Here is a 22207-nt window from a genome sequence, read left to right on the forward strand (position 1 = left end):
ACATGAAGATATAAGGGTTACATGTGATTTTCATTTTTAAAATCACACTGTATATTTTTTAAATTAATACATGCTTAATGTAGAAAATGCAGGAAATCATGAACTATGCAGAGAATAAACATTGCTTATAATCCCACCATTTATCATTTTTTTCAAATAATTTTTTTCAACAATATTTCATGCCTATACTGTGCTGTGTACCATTCTAGAGATTTGGGATAGAAAAGTGAATTATAGAAGTTCTTGTTCTCAGAAATCTATTCTAGTTAGATTATAATTTCAGTACAGTTACTCTACTTTGATAAAAAATGTATTTAGATGATAAAAGCATACAGTCTTGTGACAAGGCAAAATAAAAATTTATTAGAAGTTATGAGTAAAGAATAGTTTCAAGCAAAAATAAATTTCAGCGTTTTCATGACTGTGCAGGTCCCAAGATAGCTGAATACATATATGTCTTATTTTCCTACTGGGTGTTTATCGAATGCCTGTTATGTGCCAGGCACTGTTCTACATGGTGAGACTATAGCAGTGAGCAAGATGGGTGGGATCTCTGTTCTCATAGAGTTTACATGCTGGGGGGCAGGAAGAGAAACAACAGTAAATAGGTAAGCAATTAATGAAAAGGATAATGACAGATACCAGGAGGAAAATTAGATGCTGTGATTAGATCTCAATGGTCTGTTATGCTGGTTACTAGAATCTGCAGCTGGTCTCCAGATTTCCTTTTAGCCATTTGTCTCTTCACCAGGGAAACTTAGAGAGTACTGCCCAGAGAAATCGAACAGTGTTATCTTTGCTTCCTGCCCTTTTGTACCCTCTCCTGGAGGTTTCCCAGTCAGTGAAATGGTTAAATAGCGAAAGCTGGAAATAATTAAGAGTCAAAACAAGGCATATACAAAATTATTTGTCAGATAAGTTGGACTTTCAGGAAGCTGGGAATTTGTTGAGTTTTTACACACTTGAGTTTGTACCTTTCAGTATTTCAACAGTACTTTATGTTTGTATGTTCTGAATTAAGAAAAACAAAACCCTGGCTGGGCACAGTGGCTCACGCCTGTAATCCCAGCACTTTGGGAGGCCAGGGTGGGCGGATCACGAGGTCAAGAGATCGAGACCATCCTGGCCAACATGGACAAACCTCATCTCTACTAAAAATACAAAAATTAGCTGGGCTTGGTGGTGTGCATCTGTAGTCACAGCTACTTGGGAGGCTGAGGCAGGAGAATCACTTGAACCTGGGAGGCCGAGGTTGCAGTGAGCTGAGATCTCACCACTGCACTCCAACCTGGCGATAGAGTGAGACTCAGTCTCAAAAACAGAAAAAGAAAAGAAAAGCAAAACCCTGCCAGTTATTAGGAGATGGAAAAAGAGAAAATAATTTTATCACTCTGTGGAATTTGGGGTTTTATTTTGAAGTTTTTCACATCTCCTTTAAAAATTATCATCTATGTCACCTTATAAAGAACTCTTAGTTTGTAATTGAGCTTATTAGACAGTCTTTACAATTGATGTGTAAGACTTTAGTGCCCTGCTTTCTTTGGTACATAAGAATTTGGAGTGTACTCATGACTCATCAATTGATGTTGTGGTGTGTTTTTAGAAACTAGGAATGCCATAGTAGATTTCCCTTAAGTAGCAGTAGAGGAAGTAAATACAAGAAAACACCAATTTGTCTGTTTCTGTGCTGGTGTGATTACAGCTGAATATTAAATTGATTCTTAAAAATGAGTTATAACACTGGATATTTCAAAAAGCTTGAATAGAATATATATAAGCTAAGTGTCTTGCAAAAAGATTCTTAAATGTAACAATATCTTACATTTCTCCCATTTTTATGATAGGAAATAACTTTGCAGCTAAATATGAGACAATATTTAGGTTTGTGTTTTACTTATTTACTTTTGAAACAGAAATGAAGCAGTAAGGAAAAAGCATTATCTTAGGCATGCAACTTCATTTTTAGTGCTCCATAAAATTGTTATTTTTGATGTGAAGATCTTGTTTGTGTACTTTTTAATTTTTAATCATGTATGTAAGGACCAAGCTTGACAGTTTTTAAATTTCTACTTTATTTCTTTTTGTGCATGCTCCCTCGCTCCTGCCATAAATATACTTCCATATACAGGAAAGTGTATCTGTTCAGATAGATACTTCATGAAAAACAAGCCTGAGGTGAGTTCTTCATCCCAGCTACCTGGTTCACCTAGAGTTGACTGCTATTAGGTTTTTTGTATATCTTTCCAGGCACATTTTGTGTATATAAACTCATGTGTGTATCTATATATTAATACATAGATATTTTAAAACTCATACTGTTCTGTATCGTGATTTAAAATAGTGCAAAATTTGTTTTACTTTGCAAATTTTTTTTGAAATTTAACTTGGTCACCTTTCGTTTGCTGATCCCACCTTAATGATGTTACCATAAGGAGAGTGTTTATCTCTTGAAAGACATGTGGACATTATCATACAGAGGTTTTCTTTGTTGGATATGATTATGGGCAAAATGATTATTTGAGCCTTTTTTTGAGCTTTATTTTTTTTCTTTTGAGCTATAAATCAAGACCTTGTTGCTTAATCCTTTTTCAAGGGAATGCTGAACACAATAAAAATTAATTTGGGCATCATCATCATAACTTAAAATAGGATATTTACTAGGTAGCTTTGGTGTAGCAAATGTAGCACAACCATGGACTAAAACCTATTTGATACACTAATTCTGCTTAAAAGCTTAGTTATTAGGGAATTTTATAGTACAAATTGTGCTTAATTAAAAATTATTTGTTTCACACATCTGCTTGTTAATTGGAAAGATCTTTGTGCATTTTACAGTGTTCATCAAGTCTGCAGATTGTCCCTTTACAGTTTTAATGTTTGTAGTGGACACTCTTAGACTAACTTTCATTTTGAGGATTGTCAGGTGCATCTATCTTGTTCTTCTAAAAATGGGTGTGGGAAGGTGGTCTTTTTCCTTGAGTTCAATTAGAATATGATGTTAGATCTAGAGGGGAAAAAAGGTAATTGTTTTCAGTAATTAATGAGTATTGCCATAGAAGGCTTTAATATTTTCAGTGTTACATTGCTTTTCTTTCTGTTGTGAAATTTAAGTGGACAGAATTGTGCAGCTGCCAATATTAATCATTATAATAACTGCCATATGTATGACTGCTCTGTGGCTCTCTCTGAGTTAGGAACTTTAAGTTTCATTCAGTAGTTAATTGTCATAGTAATCCTGTAAGGTTGATATTTTGCATTTAAGGACTGGAGCTCAGAAAGTTTCAGAGGTAATACACAATTCGGACAAGATAATATGATTACATATGATTGGAAACCAGATTTTGATCTAAAAACTGTCTTACTCTTTACTGTACTAGGATTATATGAAAAGTTAAAGTTTTGATAGTATCATAATTGTTTCCTTTCTTCTTGCTCAAAAGGACTTTAAAGATCATTTTAGTTTAACCTATATAGCTGGCCAATGAAGATATAGGTTCCAAGTGTAAATGGCCACAGTCATGTTCTTAGACTCATAATGAGATAATTTTTCAATGGAACCTCAGAGGAATTATTTTGTTTTAATGCAGTTGAATGATTTTATAGAAACCATGGTTTCAGTTTTTTTTTTCGAGACAGTCTCACTCTGTTGCCCAGCCTGGAGTGCAGTGGCACAATCTTGGCTCACTGCTACCTCCACCTCCTGGGTTCAAGTGATTCTCCTGCCTCAGTCTCCCAAGTAGCTGGGATTACAGGCGCACACTACCACACCCAGCTAATTTTTGTATTTTAGTAGAGACAGGGTTTCACCATGTTGGCCAGGCTGGTCTCAAACTCCTGACCTTGTGATCTGCCCGCCTTGGCCTCCCAAAGTGCTACAGGCATGAGCCACTATGCCCAGCCTATGGTTTCAGTTTTAAAGGCTGAGAGGGAAAAACCTGTTGCTTGCATTATCTATCGCTGTCCACATGTCCGTCTGTCAGCCTGTCTGCTATTCATCTCTCTATTAAACCCAGAGAAAGGAATAGTTACATTCTTTATATACTGCTTCAACTTCTTCGACATTTAATTCTGGTTACTGGTCTTCAAGCTTACGTAGTGAAATGTTTGGAAGGGTAAGGGCGTTAAAGAGTAATTGCAGAGACTGGACCCGGAAAAAGCATATAATTACCCCAACTTTTGTAATGGGCTGTCAGCAAGAACTGATTTTATTAAACCCTTCTTGTGATGATACTTACCTAGTGAGATGTTTACCTGCATGGTTCTGTGTATTCACTTCATATGGTGTTTTCTTCAGAAAAAGTCTATTTTTTCCCCCACTAAAATTCAATAGGTCAGCATTAAAAGACGGGAAGAAAAAATAAATAAATAGGAATAATTTAATAGTAATACAATTCAATAGGAAATGGCAGTTTAGGAACAAGCATAAGAAAAGGGATTGCGAAAAAAAAGACTAACATCTTTGTTTCAACCCTTTGAGCCATAGATTTCTTTCTTTCTTTTTTAAGTTTAATTTGGAATAGTAGAATTTTTTACTTTTTACATTATAAAATAATTATATGGTAGAACATTTGGTAATAGATATTCATAGAAAATCTGGACAACAGACAAGAGTAAGAAAAAAGTGTAATCTCTTCTACCAAATATATGTCATATCTCCATAATTTGGAGCTATCTTGCTCCCATTCCTAGTTGTTGGGCACTCTTCCATTCTATAGTGAAACTTATGATGGGTGAAATTTGTGATGCTCTTTGGAGTGTCAAAGGACTTCCACTAATCCCTCCTTATTCTTATTCTTTACCTTCTGTTTCTGCAATCACCCATAATGTGCTTGATAGCTGAGGAGCCATTTGCACGGAGTGCACTGCTGACTCTGCCCAGTGTGTGGATCTGCTTCTATTCCTGTTCTCCTCATCTGAGAGGTTACCATAGAATAGCATGGAGAGAGTATGTGTTCATTTTATACTGTGATTTTTTTAAACATAATTTTTAAGTAAGGAAAACGTTTCAGAAAAACAGCAAAACAAACTGTTGCATTGAGTGGTATGAATAAGATAGGTATGTGTTAAAATGGCAGTTGGACATCTACTTTTTGGTGGAGGAATACATAATAGTCATTTTTCACCAATTTGAAGTTTGTCATCGTAAGGTACAACGGCATTAAGGTAGTTGGGAAGCATTTCTTAAAACTTTGTGGCCCATTGTTGACATTTGTGTAGAAGAAAAGTCAACAATAAATATGTAGGGATTGGCTGCCCCTTGACAGGTAAGAGACTGCATAAAAAATGGGATCTGGCCATGAAACTGTTTATGTATTCAGGCACCGCTATGGCTTCCCTAAGCGGCTATTGTTAGTATTTCTTTGTCATCAGCAGATGTCTGTTTACTGATTTGGACTGTCACCTGCTGAGTTTTATAAGGGTATCGATTACATAAACATATTTTATTGAAAAATGTCATAATATATCCAAGAGTGATTTGCTTGTTTCTAGGACAGTTGTGCTGCTTTTACAAGCTAATTCAGAATGTGCAGTTGTACCAAGGTGTATTGTTTTTATTTTAAGGAGTGGCATCAGATGCTATTCTTGGTGCCCCAGAACTTAATTAAAGGACATGGTTTCAAGATGGAATTATGTTAGAAAAGGTGACTAAATCTTTTAGTATAGCAAATGAGATTAGATTTTAAAGAGAGACATTGACAGTGTTCTTTTTTAACAGATATCTTTCAATTTGTATTATTGATCTAAATTGTAGGTTGAGCCATAAATTGTTGATATTATTAAGTAGTAAGAGCTAGAAAGAAAAGTTAGTATTTTGATACCAGTTTCCTAAGCAACAGTGCTAATATTTGGCAGCATAATTATTTCATGAGATACTGAATGAAAGTGTAGTTTAAATCATGTGACTTCTTGAAAGTAGAAAAACGTTTACCTAAAAGTTATATATAAAATTTATAATATTGTAATTTTTCTTAATATTGCCCTATATCTTATGTACCTCAATTATTTTTGTGCTGTATCTTACAAGTAGATTGAACTCAAAAGTAATTAAAATGTTAGTTGATCACTCATAACACAATGGCTAAAATTAGAAAGACTGACAGCATCAAATGTTGACAAAGGAAATGGAGCAACCAGAGCTTATACATTCTCGTTAGGGAAGTCAAATGGTACAACCACTTTGGGAAAGGTATGGTGGTTACCTATAAAACTAAGCATCTATTTTCCCTGGGACTCAACCCTTCTCTTAGGTATTTACCCAAGAAAAATGAAAACATATGTACATAGAAGTTCTTGTTGGTAATCACCCAAAACTGGAAACAGCCTAGTTGTCCATCAGTAAGGGACATGATACAGTGAGATACTGCCAAGTAATGGAAAGAAACAGATTACTAATATATACCACAGCATAGGTGTATCTCAAAAACATGCTGAGTAAGAGAAGCTGTACCCAAAAGAGTACATACTCTATGTTCCCATTTAGGTGATACTCTAGAATAATCAAAACTAATTTATGATGGAAAGAATATCAGACCAGGGGTTTCCTCTAGAGGTAATGGGGATTGAGATTGGCTGAGAAGGGCATTAACAAAACCTGGAGTGATGATTCTATTCTATATCTTAATAGGGGTTTGCCCATAGTTGTAGTATTTATCAAAAGCTTAATTAATGTACATTTAAGATTTATGCATTTTACTTGGTGTGGTGGTACATGCCTGTAATCCCAGCTACATGGGAGACTGAGGTGGGATGATTGCTTGAGTCCATAACTTTTAAGACTAGCCTGGGCAACATGGCGAAATGCAGTCTTTAAAAAAAAAAAAGTTTTGCAGTTACTTGTTTTTGTATTTAAATTCTACCTCAAAAGCCAAATGTAAACAAATAGGGAACTTCAGTTGATATGCATACTGTCATATTTAGAGAGAAGTGTACTGACTTACACAATTTACTTTGAAAAGCATGAAGTGATAAAACAAGGAAGGATGAGGAGTTATGTGACAAAGCACATACAATTAAATCTTCATGGTAGACTTGTAAAATACAAGTGTTTACCCCGAAAATGTTGAACTTTTCAGTATGTTTGAAACTGAGTTCGTGTCTCTAAAAATTAATAAAAATTTAAAAAATTTTTTGGGAAAATATTAATTGATAATAGAACTTTTCATCGTCTGTTCATGCATGATGTATTCTTTTGCAAACTTTATTTTGTTCCTCTTTGCTTCAGTGATATTTATGAGCTTGTGGCTGAGAATTTTTGAGAACTTAACTATACTGTTAATTATACCAAATCATAGCCTTATTGGAGGAGTTAAAATTTAGAGAAGTATCATTCCAGTTTATTAATGTAATGGTCTTTCTTTGGGGATGTTATCAGTTTTCTCAGCAATGTCTGCAGATAGAGTGTTATAAATCATGTGGCTTCTGTGGAATTGCATCACGTTGCTTATATAATGCCTTTCTTCTTTTTTCTTTAACGATGGGGAAGAGGGAGAGAACAGTAAGCATTTCTTAATTTCAGGTACTGCTGAACGTGGACTTTGGAATTAGATGGACCGGAGTTTGAATCCCATCCCAATCACTGATAGCCTAGTTGTTTTTAACCCCTTGGATCCCCATTTTCCTCATCCATAAAATGGTAATGATGATGGTAACTACTTCATAGGTTTTGTTGGAAAGGTTAAATGAAATACTGCTTGTAAAGAAATTAGTATAGTATCCAGCATGTAGTAATAGTAAGTAAATTGAGCTATGAAGGAATAGTTAAATCACTGGAAATGGACTTTTTAAGACTCTTTCACGTTATTTATCAAGTGAAGCAATCAAGTAATATGCTTAAAGGAAGATAAGGCGTACATCGGGCTTAATCAGTGTTAAGCCACTTTATTTAGTCTGTGTGATTCTGAGGAAGTTGACTTGATGCCTTGTTGCAGAAGTGACCCAGGTCTGACCCATTAAAGCATCACATGTCCCTGGTTACTGTGATTGTTCAGCGTAGGTACATGAGCAAGCCAGCCATTGGAAATAGGAAGATGTAATTCTGGGGCATTTGTTGACAATATTGTGGAAGGAAAACAAGGAGTCTGCCCCTAAAACTGCTGGGAACTAGCTGCCACATGAAGCCTGAGAATGAACCCAATCCAGAGGAAGCAGAATTGGGAGAAAGCCCCGAGTTAGTCATACCTTTATCTTATTTTATACTTAAGCCAGTGTCCGTAAGGTTTTACACCATTTGCAGCTGAAAGAATTCTACACACAGTTGCTTACGCAGTATATTATATATTAGTGTTCCTCACCGATTTCTTTACTAATTCCACAGTTATATTTCTGTACCATATATACTTTGCTTGTATAGTGATTAATCTACTGATTAGATTTTATGTTCTTTGAGGAAGCGACTTACTTCTGATATTCATGCTTTTCATCCCCATTGGAATATCTGTACCCATGTTGTCCAATACAAGACACTAGCCTTATGATGACATTGGGTTTGAAATGTGGCTAGTCCCAATTGAAATGTGATGTAAGTATAAAATGTAAACTGGATTTCAAAAACCTAATATGACAAAAGAATGTGAGATTTCTTGATCATTTTGTGTCATTGGCTAATAAATGTCTTTGTACTAGACTAAGCTCTGTGAGCTCTCCAAAGTAACCCTATCCCCAAGTGCAGTGTCTGGCATGCAGCAGATAACCAACACATATTTGTTGAATGAGTCATGAATTTTCTGGTACCTAGCGGATATGCCTGTTAGTTATGTGCCATGCTGGTTAACTGATAGGGGAAAACAAGATAAAGTGTTTTTTAAAAATGTATTTTGCTTTACTCTTAGGTTTTCTTCAGCTAGGCTGTTTCCATGGAAACAGCAACCCAAAGATTTTTAGGATTGGTGTAATGCTCTTTGGGTGATATTTGCTGCTATTGTTAACCAAGACCCACAAGTTTAAGTATTAGATGAATGTTTCTTGAGTTTGAGATCCAAAATGTGAAAGTTTGATTCTAATCTAATTTAGTAAAATTTGCTAAATATTTCCTTTTTTTTTTTTTTGGAGCATCTTGCGTTGTTGTCCAGGCTGGAGTGCGGTGGTGTGATCTCAGCTCACTGCAACTTCTGGTTCCTGGGTTCAAGCGATTCTCCTCCCTCAGTGTCCCGAGTAGCTGGGATTACAGGCATGCATCACCATGCTTGGCTAATTTTTGTATTTTTAGTAGAGTTGGGGTTTCACCATGTTGGCTAGGCTGGTCTCGAACTCCTGACCTCATGATCCACCCACCTCAGCCTCCCAAAGTGCTGTGATTACAGGTGTGAGCCATTGCGCCTGGCCCAATATTTGCCTCTTTGGGGTGCCTTTGAAGTTCTTTCCTTCCTTTAAAATAATTTGCAGGAGAGTAAAAGAGTTGCCAAAGTACAGGTGCCATTCTGTTCCTACAAGATACCTTTGTTGTTTGTTTGTTTTACTTTATATTGTCTATTCCTAACTTACTTTCTAATGATAGCTTTGTAAATATGGATTACTAATTGACCTTTACCTGGTTAGAACATAAGTATATTGTAAATAAGTGTAAATTCACTTATATAAGTATAAGTGTAATTTGTAAGTGTAAATTCACTTATGTTATATAAGTGAATCATGAGTTCAGATTGCAATGAGGATGCTAGTAGATAAGGATAGAGGCAGTTATATCCAGAATTGTTCATATTATCTAGAGCCATTGGCAAGAAAATCCAAGTGGGATTCCAGATCTTGAGGCACTAATTTACAAAGTTGTGGTCAGTGGCCTTAGAGGACAGTATTGTTCAAATGAGGAAACAAAGGCTCCTTTTGGTATCTGTATCTTAAAGCCCTAGGAGGAAAGCTTTAAGCTTGGTTAAAACATTTCTGTATAGACCCTTTTTTTTTTTTTTTTGAGATGGAGTGTGGCACTGTCGCCCAGGCTGTAGTGCAGTGGTGCGATCTTGGCTCCCTGCAATCTCCACTCTCTGGGTTCAAGCAATTCTCCTGCCTCAGCCTCCTGAGTAGCTGGGACTACAGGCATGCACCACCATGCCCAGCTAATTTTGTATTTTTAGTAGAAACAGGGTTTCACCATATAAGTCAGGCTGGTCTCGAACTCCCGACTTCAGGTGATCCACCCACCTCGGCCTCCCAAAGTGCTGGGATTACAGGCGTGAGCCACCATGCCTGGCCTGTATAGACCCTTTTATGTACAAAGGTTGCATTCAAAGCATTGCACAAATTTTGTGCCCCATGACAAACGTAAGTGAATGTGTTCCAAGAAGCTTTGAGAGAGATTGATAGGCAACTCAGAATTTGAGATGCTACTCAGTTTCATTCAAATTGATGTTCATTCAAATTGATATTGATATCCAAACACAGAAGCACATAATTATTTGAATTTTGTGGATATAAAAAATAGCGTCAATTTTGAAGCCTCCATTTTATTACAATAAAAATTAAAAATGAAAATATGAAATTGTGGAAAATTTTTTGTGAGACTGAGAAGTGAGGTCCATCTAGCATTTTGGCCCTCATATAGATGGCAATATATGTTTTCTTCTGGAAAGTAGCCTCCCTGATGTTAACAATAGAGGGTAATTTACCCTTGGATCTATCATTCACTTGTTTATGTAAACATATATGTGTGTATATGTACGTGTGTGTATGTATATATACTGTATACATATAGGTATGTGTATATTTTGGTTTGTGCAGCCTAATCATATTTATTATACTTTAAGTACTAAGTATAGTATATACTTTAAAAAGTATAGCTCTGGAGTCAGACTGCCTGATTTGAATCATGTCATCCCTTCTAGCTTTGGGTCTTGCGTATTACTTACTGTCAGTTTCCTTATCTGAAAAATGGGGAGGAATGTGAGAATAGTATCCAATTCAGTGTTATCATGAGGATTAAATCTGTTAATTCTCCATCTCAGTGGGTACTATGCCTGATACATAGTAAGTTCTAAATAAATGTTAGCGGTTATAATTCCCTCGCCAAATCTATTCCTTTTACATGTCAAAATTGACCCCATGGGTTAATCCCTGTTTAGACTGTGTATGATTTTGTGACATCAGTCTCATCCCTTTTTGTTTAATAACAAAAATCCTAATATTCTTTGTCCTGTGTTCTTGTTTTTTCACTTCTAATTTTAGTGGCCTACGTCTCAACCTTTTTCTAGCTGCATGATTTTTTTGGGGGGGGTAATTGGACTTTGATATTTCAGCCAGATGTGGGCTATAGGTGTTTATCATGTCTTTTTTTTAAATTTTTTTTAAAAGGGCTGAGACCGTTACCCTCTACCCCTAAGTGAGGGCTGGAATGAGCTGGAAGAAGCTTTGTAGATTGTTTAGCACAGTGCCCCAGTTTTTCAAAGCAGAAGGTTAGGGCCTGAGGCTGCAACTCCTGCTAATGATGGACATTTGTTGTAAATTGAAAGACATTTTATTTCTCAACAGAATACAATTTGTAGAGTAAAATAGTAAATGGATTATTAGATTTTGCCTTTTTTTAGATACCAGGAAATTCTTATATTTATGAGAAACAACTTTTGAATTGTAGGGAATATAGGTATATTTTGATGGGAAATATGAAGAAAGTTCCCTTATAATTCTCTTTTCTTGGATATGTCTGTGCTGTTTATAGTATGCTAACGCCTTTTCTTACCCTCTTATTTCTCTATTTTAAAATTTTTATATCCTAAAATTTGCTCAAATCCATTCCCCCTTTGACTGTTCATGGTCATTACCTTAGTTCAAGCTCTCATTACCAGTCATCTTGGCCATTGCAGTAACTTTCTGTTTTACCTTCCTTCATCATTGCCGTAACTCCAATGCCAGAGTTACCTACCCAGACACGTGGATCTAGTCACATCATTTCTTGACTCAGGAACCCTTGCTTTCTCTCTTTACGTAGTCCAGCCCTCAGACCCTCTTTTCTGTCCATCCACCCCCTCACATGCATATACCCAAACAGAGTGCATCAACTATTTCTGAACTATCAATTTTTAAAGCTGTTGTTCCTTATTCCCCATAACTGTCCATTGAGAGTCCTATTGTTTCTGAGCCAGTGTACTTCTCCAAGAAACTTTTCCAAATTATTGCAGTAGAAATTACTCTTTTCCCCCATACTTGCATAACACTTTGTTTCTTTTATTCCACTTGACCCAGATATCCTTATATTGGATGTCTGCCTCTCCTGTGTATCAGAGCAGGACTTATAAACTGCTGTCTTTCTCAAAGTATTGGCCTGATTGAGTGCCATTTTTATTGTGAAATTAGGAAGACATGGTTTCGGTGAAGTTGGCCATCCACAAAAGGACAGACTGATTTCTGAAAAGCATAGGCCTTAGAGGTTTTTCCCTCTAGTAATAATCTAATGATAAAGAAGTTTATGATTGAGACTAGAGAAAACAGGGAGGCTAACAGAAGCCTTATTTTTTTGAGGGGAAAATGCCTACTTAGGAGCAAAAGGCAACCTTCAGAAAGGCACTCTCTTTTAGACACTTATGCAGGTAGGTTAAACTTTACTTAGAGACATCTATCTGTATGTTATGACATTGGGCGTATACTGAGAAAGCCCCTTTGTTAAGTTGACTCTATTCAAATATATTTCCTTGGTAGTGTCTTAAAGAGTCATTCCTTTAATGTTTAGCTTCGTCTTTTGTTATGGACAAATGTCCTTAGACAAAGGTAGTATATTTTCATAAATCATATGCAGTTCATTTTATTGAGATTTTCTTACAGATTTTGTGAAACATTTTTTTGGAAAAGGTGGGTAAGGGTAGAGAATATAATATTGAAACAGAGGAAGGGAAGAATGAAGAAAAAGAGAAAAAGTTAAAAAAATAAAATTTGCGAAATGGAATTGGTCTAGGGCTGACCGTATGTGTATGTTTACACATGGGATTCTTTTTTGTTCACTATCTTTTCTGTTAGAATTCGTTTTAGAAATAACAGTGACTTGACTTTTTTAAAAACAAAGTTTATAATGATAAACAATGACTCTGTAAACAATTATGATTTAATACTATATATTTGTTTACATCTCACTCAACTGAGAATGGTGCCATGTACAGTTTGTATAAGTTTTGATGGATTTTAACTTTTTATAGTTTGTCTATGTTTTATGGTAGTAAATGACAAAATGTACATATATTTTATGCATTCTTGACATACCTTTTTCTTAATTTTTCAATATCTCTAGGCTATACTGTGTGAATTTTTTCAAATTGTCATGAATCTCCAAATAATTTTCTAATAAATTCATTGTAAAAAATCCACATATGAGTGAACCTATGTAATTCAAGCCTATGTTGCTCAAGGGTCAGCTGTACCTGCAAAAGATGGTTGAGCGCCATAGAGATTTGTGTTTAATTCCCTGCACTGAGGTCACCTACTTTGTTCCTGTTCTGAGCCTCAGTGTTGGCTTCCTCTTAGTGTATGGTTCCTAATAAGTTCGAGTATCTGAATACTCAGCCTACAGCAGATTAGCCCACAGCAGATTAGCAACAACAACTCTAAGTATGTTGTTGAGGGAGCAGGGAGAAGAGAGGATGTAACAAGTGACAAATACCATTAGGGGAAGTGGCAGAGAAACTAAAAAGTAGAAGATATTTTCCAGGTATGAGAGACAGACTAACAAACATTGGAAACAGAGATTTGAACGGTTTAAATGAATGATTTGAAGTGATAGTTGGCTAGGACACAAGGTTTTGGGGTTTAGGGGTAGACATAGAGACAGGTATGATAGAATCTTAGTTATTTGTTAAGAGATCACCTATTGTGATAAGGAAGTGAAACTAGAGGCAATTAGAAGATAATCAGGAAGTAACAGGAACCTGAATTAGAGCAGAGGTACTGGGCATAAGAATTCTAGAGACAAAATTGGTAGGATTGCTAAGGCAGGTAAAAGTTAAGGACTCATTCGTTCATTCATATTTTCTTTCCTCAGGTTTCTTATTAACCACATATACTCATGTCAGGCATCGGGGTATGGAGATGAATAACTAAGACTTGGTTTCTGTCTTTTTTTTTTTTTTTTTTTTTTTTTGAGATGGAGTCTTGCTCTGTTGCCAGGCTGGAGTGCAGTGGAGTGATCTCAGTTCACTGCAACCTCCGCCTCCCGGGTTCAAGCAATTCCCCTGCCTCAGCCTCCCAAGTGGCTAGGACTACAGGTGTGCACCACTGTGCCCGGCTAATTTCTTGTATTTTAGTAGAGACGGGGTTTCACCACATTGGCCAGGATGGTTTCGATCTCCTGACCTCATGCTCCACTTGCTTTGGCCTCCCAAAGTGCTGGGATTACAGGTGTGAGCCACCACGCCTGACTTGGCCAGTTTCTGTCTTTTAATGGCCATTCAGTCTGTAGGGAAGACAAATGCAAACAAGTGATTGCAAACCACTGCAGTGAAATGCATGATAACTGTGATAATTAAGTGGTGGTGGAAGGGAGATGATGAGAGCTTGTGTTTGGGTGGTTTGGGAAGAGCTTCATAACAGAGTGTTTGCTTGAGCTGCCTACTAAATGGATGGGGGTTCTGCAGATCCCCAAGGTAGGAAAGGACATTCCAGGCAGGGAAGAGGATGCTGTGGTCAGGAAGTTGTAAATAATTTGGTATGGCCAAAGCACAAATGTGTAGAATTGTGTCCAGAAGTGAAACTAGAGTCGGATCTGGAAGGTTTGAGTGCAAGGTTGAAGAATTTGGCTTTAATTTTGTAAAAGCAACTGAGGACTACAGAATAGTATTCAGGCAGGGAAAATAATATTGTTGCTTTTTGGATACTAGTGTTGTGAAGGAAGTAGGACGGAAAAAAGACTGGAAAACCTTCTGAGTTTGCTGAAAGAGCAGGTGCAACATATAACTCAGGCCTAAACTGAGAGTGGTGGTGGGAGTAGAAGAGAGGGGAGGCCATGTTCTGGAGGTAGAATCAAGGGGAACTTAGTGCCTAGGTGTGGAAAATGAGGCAGGGAGTGAGAAAGAGGAACAGAGGTGGATCCTCTGGTTCTAGTTATGGGATACTGGAAATAATAGAAGTTCCATGAGGAAGCGGCTCATTTAGAGGGAAATAATCCAGTTTTTGAACACAAGTGTGAGGCAGATATACTTAATGAAAAATGAAGTTAGATCTGTTCTCATACTGCATACCAACCAGAATAAAGTGATAATCCAAAAAAATTTTTTTAACTATACAAATGAAGAAAATAGAGTCAAATCTTTATCTCATTAAGAGTGATGGAAGAACTCTCAAAGGGGAAAAGGAGTGAATTCAATTACATGAAAATTGACAGCTTCTTTATGCCAGTAGACAACTAAAAGGCAAACAAGAGGCTTGGGAGAAGTGATTATAATAATGCAATAAAGGATTGCTGTCTTAATATATTGAGTTCAAATCAATTGATAAGAAAAAACAGTACAATTCAATAGGAAAAAATGGGGACTAAGGATATAAACAGGCACTTCACAGGAGAAATAAGGATAATAATCGTATGTTTAATTTAGCTAGACTAAAAAAGATGCAAATTAAAAGAACTGAAATATTTCACATATAAAATTTATAAATATTAAAAGAAAATTAACCAGGCTTAGAACAATTTTGGAAAAGTTAGCATATTTATACATTGCTAGTGGAAGTCCAAATTTTGTCACCATTTTGGAGGGCAGTTTTGTAACGTAAATCAGAAGGCTTCTTTTCATTTTGGCCCAACAATTTGACTTTTTTTGGCTTTGTCTAAAGGAAGTAATTGGACAGCTGTCAGAAAAGAGTGGTAGATAGGATGAGAACCAGAACAAGAGTGGTATAATTTCAGCCAGCAGGCCAGGTGTGATGGCTCACACCTGTAATCCCAGCACTTTGGGAAGCTGAGGTGGGGGATCACTTGAGGTCAGGAATTTGAGACCAGCCTGACCAACGTGGTGAAACCTTCTCTACTAAAAAAAAAAAAAATACAAAAATACAAAATTAGCTGGGCATGGTGGCAGGTGCCTGCAATCACAGCTACTTGAGAAGCTGAGGCAGGAGAATCACTTGAACCTGGCAGAGATTGCTGTGAGCCAAGATCGTGCCATTGCACTCCAGCCTGGGCAATAAGAGTGAAACTCCGTCTCAAAAAAAAAAGGAAAAAGAAAAAATCAGCCAGCAAAGAGTTTCAAGGAGAGAGATGTCAGTGATATTGAAGAGAGATAAAGTAGTATGCAGGTCTGAGAAGTGCCTTTAGGATTAGCAGTTAGACATTCGTGACCACAGTGGAACTAGTCTCAGTGGCTGATGGAGGTAGAAGCCCTTTTAGGTAAGGAGTTGATAACTGCAGCATGGTCTTATTTTTCAAAACTATTGGAGGTGAAATGAAGGTGAGAGAAAGAGTAATCATTGTAGAAGAATGATTTGTTTTTATTTTTAAAACTGATGAGACATGAATGTTTTTATACATGATGGGGAGAAAGTTAGAGATTGAAGAAAGATGAGATAAATGAGAAAGGCTTCCAAAGGAATGAGTCCAGGTGGAGGAGGAACTAGCTTTTATATAGGAGAGGGAGAGGTATGACAAAAGAAGAAAGGAATTAAAGTTGTAGACAGATGCAAATCATAAACCTGTACACATGGGGGTGAAAAAGTTTTGTTAATAGGGTTGGAATGCTATCACCTCTGATTGTCTCACTTCATTTTCCCTTTTCATATGGTATATTTTCTCAAAAGAATGGTCTATAACTTCTCCCACTTGAACTCATTCCAGGAGGCTTCTGCTGTCTCCACTCCACCAAAACTCTTATCAAGGTCACCAATGAATTCATGCTGCTAAATCCAGTGCTTAATTCTCAGTCCTAATCTTATTTTACTTGCTTACAGGATTTGACAGTTGATTATTTCTTCCTTCTCGAAACACTTTCTTTATCTGCTTTCTCCATACAGTACTCCCCTAATTTTCTTCTATTCACAGTGGCCACTTCTCCTCTGCCTGGTCCTCTTCATCCCCTAGAAATGTGCTAAGGCGGAGCCTTGAATCAGCCCTTCTCTTTGCTACTTACCCTCATCCACACTCTTTTAGTGATCTTTTTCAATCTGATGGCTTTCCATACCATCTTTACACCAGTGTCTGCTAATTTATGTCATCTTCCCAGTCCTCTTCTTTGAACTGGACTTGTGTAACTGTCTATTCAGTGTCTCTTCTTAGAAGTCCAACAAGCAGTTCAAATTTTACGTAGTCAAACTTGAGCATACCCATTAAATCTGCTGTCTTACAGTGCACCTCAGTTATGCTAACCCTATCCTTCCAGTTGCTCAAATCAGAAATCTTGGAGTCACCCTTGACGTCTCCCCTACCATCAGCCCATGAACGCATTTTATTAATCAGCGCACAGTATCGGTTCTACCTTCAGAATATATCTAAAATTGAGTAATTTCTCACTATCTCAACTGTGTTCATCATGTTCAATCTGCCATCATCTGTGTCTCAGAATATTTCAGTAGGCTTTTAATTGCTTCTGCCTTTGACTGCTTCAGATTATTTTCAGCATACCAGCCAATGATCTGTTAAAATCTGACTCATAGTAAAAACCAAAGTTTTAAGACCCTACAAGATTTAGTTAGCCCAGTTACCATTCTGATGTCTTTTCTTCTCTGAACTTTCCTTATTTTATCTATGCTGGTCTCCTTACTGTTCATTGAACACACTAGGAACATTCTCGCCTCAGGGCCATTGTATTTACAGTCTCGTTTGCCTGTAAGAAACATTTTTACACCAGCTACCTGTATGGCTTTCTAGTTACTGCCTTTTGGTTTTAAATTCAAATGCCACCTTCTCAGTGAGTGCTTCTGTGATCACTGTTTAAAATATCTGCCCTCCCAGTACTCGACTTCCCTACCTTGCTTTCCTTAGCTCTGTAAAACTTTTCACCATCTAAAATACTGCATTTTATTTCTTGTATATTGTCTCTCCTCCACACTTCAACTCCACCCTCTCCCCCATCCCACCCAAATGTTAGCTTCACAAGGGCAGGGGTTTTTGTTCAGTGCTGAACTCCTAACCCTGGAACAGTAGTATCTGGCACATAGGAATTTTTCAGTAAAGTCCTGGATGTATGGATGAACAGACAGAAGAGAGAATGGGAGGTCAGGTTTGAGGTTAGGGAAAACAATTAACTAGTTTGCTTTTCAATATAGTTGGTTTGTGAAAGTTCACTCCCTATTGGAGATGTCAGAAAGGCAGGTAATAGAAACTTAATGTGTGAAACCTGGGATTTTATTTCAATCATTTTGGAAACACAGGAAACTAATATAATTGAAGATGCATTGTTGATGATCCTAGTGGCTTCATATAGTACAGCCTCTTTATAGTTCTGGGTTTACAGTGCAAGTATTTTATTAATATTTCCAATCATGTAACATTATGCATTTTTATTTTGAAGGGATATTTTATTTGGCATATTTGAATCTGTAATGAATTACAATGTATTTTCTTTAAGACTGTAACTTAATTAGAAGACACTGTGTCAGCACATGGGAATCATTTTACATAAATACCAAGGCCAACAAGGCCCTGGTCCCTGCCATTGTCTATTTAGTCTGGCCTTGAGAAAGCACAAACATGGCCCTTCGAGGTCTGGTCCAAAGTTATTCTTGATCTGATATTATATATATAATATATGTATATATACACTTACTATGTATATATGTAATACATATATATTAAATTATAAGTAGAGCAACTTGAGCATCCTAAATAAAATATGCTTTTTAAATTATTGGTATCACTGATTAGCTTTGAAAGCTGCAGCATTTAAATTTCTTTTATCTTGTTCTTAATTAAGATAATGAAGCCTGGGAGTCTTAATTATTAGTAATATCACCATGATATTGTTTTAGTTCTATTTCCTTTATCTTGTTGTATAGGTTGATCACAGAATAGCAGTATCCAGCTGATTCTTTTGCATTTATTGGAGAAAATAGGACTGAAGAGTTTTTTCTTCTGTAGCTTTAGATACTTTTTATGAAAAAGTGTAAGATTGGCTCTGGGGCAAAATCTGCTATCTAAAACCACTGAGTTAGTACTAAAGCCATCTGTGCTGCTAACGTTTACCTGTACTTGCCTTTAAAAAAGAAAGGGCTGGGCATGGTGGCTCACACTTGTAACCCTGGCACTTTGGGAGGCTGTGGGAGGCCGAGGCGGGCAGATCACTTGCATTCAGGAGTTCGAGACCAGCCTGGCTAACATGATGAAAACCTGTCTCTACTAAAAGTGCAAAAATTAGCCAGGCATGGTGGCATGTGCCTGTAATCCCAGCTGCTCAGGAGGCTGAGGCATGAGAATCGCTTGAACCCAGGAGGTAGAGGTTGCAGTAAGTAGAGGTTGCAGTGAGCTGAGATTGTGCCACTGCACTCCAGCCTGGGCGACAGAGTAAGACTCAATAAATAAATAAATAAAAATAAAAGTAAAACAACAACAAACCAACTATAGATGTAGCATCATGTCCTAAATAGCACTTTTCCTGGGAACTAGAAAATTATTTTTGTCTTGTACCGTTGTAGTATCTCATGTCATGCTACCATAATAAAAAATACAAAACTGTTGTGTACCTTGTACTGCTCTCTTGTGTGTATACACTTGTCTGTGAAAATGGAAAATTTCAGATCAGGATATTTAAAGTGTCTACTACAGTGGGGCCAAAACAAACAAAAACAAGAAATGCTCACACGAAACCTTCCTGACAGAATTTGGATTTAGATCATTTTTATAGTAAACACAAAACTGGATACTAGCAAAGAAAAGTATTTGTTCTGTTTTAGGCAAAAATATAAAAAGGAATTTGTACTCACTGCACATTTCTAGAATCTTAGAATTTGGGATCTAGAAGTAAATTTGGAGTTGACCTAGTGTGGCGCAGTCATTTGCAGTTAAACGTGAGAGAGCTGGAAAGGAGAAGGGATGGCCTGGGTTATTAGTCACAGGACCAAGAGTTGGATCCAGGCCTCCTAGTTACCAGTCTAGTGGGTTTTCAGCAATCCAGCTTATCTGTTCTTATCTCCGGCATCCTTTACAATTAGCAATGTAGTAGTAAGTTAGTGTTACAGTGCTTCGTGGCTTATAAAAGGTTTTTCTGGCAGTGTGACATTTTTTAGTTCACAGTAATCCTGTGTCATAATCAAGATGCCATTTCTGTTTTATGTATGAGGAGATCGTGATTTATAGACATTTTAGTGGGGTGTGTCACACCATGATGTCACATTGCTAGTGACTCCCTAACTCCAAATTACTGTTCTTTGGTAACCTGTACTCCTTTGGATTATTGTGATCCAAAATACAGAAATTAGAAATTGAAAAGATCTTGAAAGTAAAAACTTGTCAATCACTTGAAAACTATTGTTTTCTAGAATATGCTGTGGAAGAAGTTAAACCTTTGAAAGCTTTCATCTGTTAGAAGAAAATAGAATATTATTTAATTGATAAAAATCAGAACTCTTGCCTTTGAATGGAATATAAACACATTTAAATTATAATAAGCAGGTAAACTTATCACATGCAATAAAACTAAACCAGTGAACACTGTGGCTCCTCTCATACATGATTCTTCATCTTTTATGTATTATGTGACACTTGTGAATTTGTGGCTTTATCCAGTAATTAGAAATGGCCTCAACTCAGCTGGCTAGTGAAGAGTGCTGTTGATGAAGAGAGCTGGAGAAGTCTTTCTTCTTGGAGTGAAGTTCTTTCCACAGTGGTCTTTTTTTATTGGCAGAGGTTCATCTAGATATTACTGGGAATGTTTAGCATGATATTTAGTATCTTTCCTTTTTGAAATAATTTTATGTAAATTTTGTTTCCAAATTACTCTAAGGTAACACGATTTAGTGTAACTTTTAAAAGTATAACTTTAGTATAACTATCTCAGCATAGGAATTAGGCAGGTAACCCAATATGGTTTTTGCCATTATTGTTTTGCACTAAAAAATCTTTTTCATCATAGCTTGGGAGAATTTCAAAATCAGGAGAACTAAAGGTAGAAGGACATTTAAAATTTTAAATTTTCTACTAGCTACAATTTGACCTCCCTTTTGTAGAATATTTAAAAGATTAAAGTTACCAAAAAATAAAAATGAACAAATACTGGGACTAAAAGGTAAATACAACATACCAATAAGTGTTTTATTATATATAAAAAGATATAGAATCATAAGTGTTTTAGAGCTAAATTCAAACTCCCTCTGTGTGTGTATGTAATTACTATTTAAGCAAAGCCAATAGTTTATAGTTATAGCCAATAATTTATAGAATACAATTTATGTGAAGCTCCCATATGATACGGTAAATATTTCTATGCAGCTAAATATCCAGATATGCTTCTTCCAGTAGGAAAAGGCTCTGGGGAAAGAACTTTATTCCAGGAAAGACAGACTTCTGTAGCAAGGCTCAATCAAGCATGTTTCCATTTTCAGTTTTTGTTTTTCTAAAAGGATTGTGGTTATTGACCAGTACTTCTTATGAAAGAAGGATTTTAAAACTCTTTGATGCTCTATATCAGTCATTCACCCCCTTTTCTTTCATTGAGTCCACAAGGTCAAAACTGTTTTCACAATGTTTTTCTCACTCTTTTTTGCACGAAGTGTGTGGTAGAATTTTCCAGACCTCACATCTGATCTCATGACAGATTAAAAACAGAAACATATATGAGACTCCAGATTTACAAAAATGTAAAATAGTATATTTCTTCTCACTGTGTTTTTTATTTTGAAAAACGTTATTTTCCACAAAAATGTTAATCTAATGGGTTTGTTGTTTTATTAACATGGATATTTGAATTTTAATTACTAACATGATAAATACAGACATAAAGAAAAGCTGCTTGGGAGCTTCAGTAATTTTTTAATTAAACTTTTTATTTTGAGATAGTTGTAGATTCACATACAATTGTAAGAAGAAATAAATAATACAGAGAGATCCCATGTACCCTTTATCCAATTTCCCCCAATAGTAGCATTTTGCAGAACTATAGTACAGTATCACAACCAGGATATTAACATTGATACAGTTTTCATTGTCACACAAACCCTTGTGTTGCCCTATTATTTTCCCCTAACCCTCTTGATCCTTGGCAACCACTAATCCATTTCTGTAATTTTATCATTTCAAGAATGTTATATACATGGAACAATACAGTATGCAGCTTTTTAGCATTGACTTTTTCACTCTTAATTTTCTGGAGATTCATAGAGG

The 22207-nt window shown here is 36.3% G+C and overlaps 1 protein-coding gene across 1 annotated transcript in view; it reads left to right on the top strand.

Moving 5' to 3' along the window:
- The first annotated feature begins 1277 nt into the window (after nt 1-1277).
- The window catches only part of LNX2 (ligand of numb-protein X 2), a 62149-nt gene continuing 41219 nt past the window's right edge, over nt 1278-22207 (top strand). Inside the window, exon 1 of the mRNA XM_012471077.2 lies at nt 1278-2175. The gene's annotated coding sequence lies outside the window, so the exon portion shown is untranslated. The remainder of the gene's footprint in view (nt 2176-22207) is intronic.

Source organism: Aotus nancymaae, unplaced genomic scaffold, assembly GCF_030222135.1.
Source record: "Aotus nancymaae isolate 86718 unplaced genomic scaffold, 86718_ANA_hifiasm-v0.15.2.pri h1tg000009l, whole genome shotgun sequence".
Taxonomy (NCBI): domain Eukaryota; kingdom Metazoa; phylum Chordata; class Mammalia; order Primates; family Aotidae; genus Aotus; species Aotus nancymaae.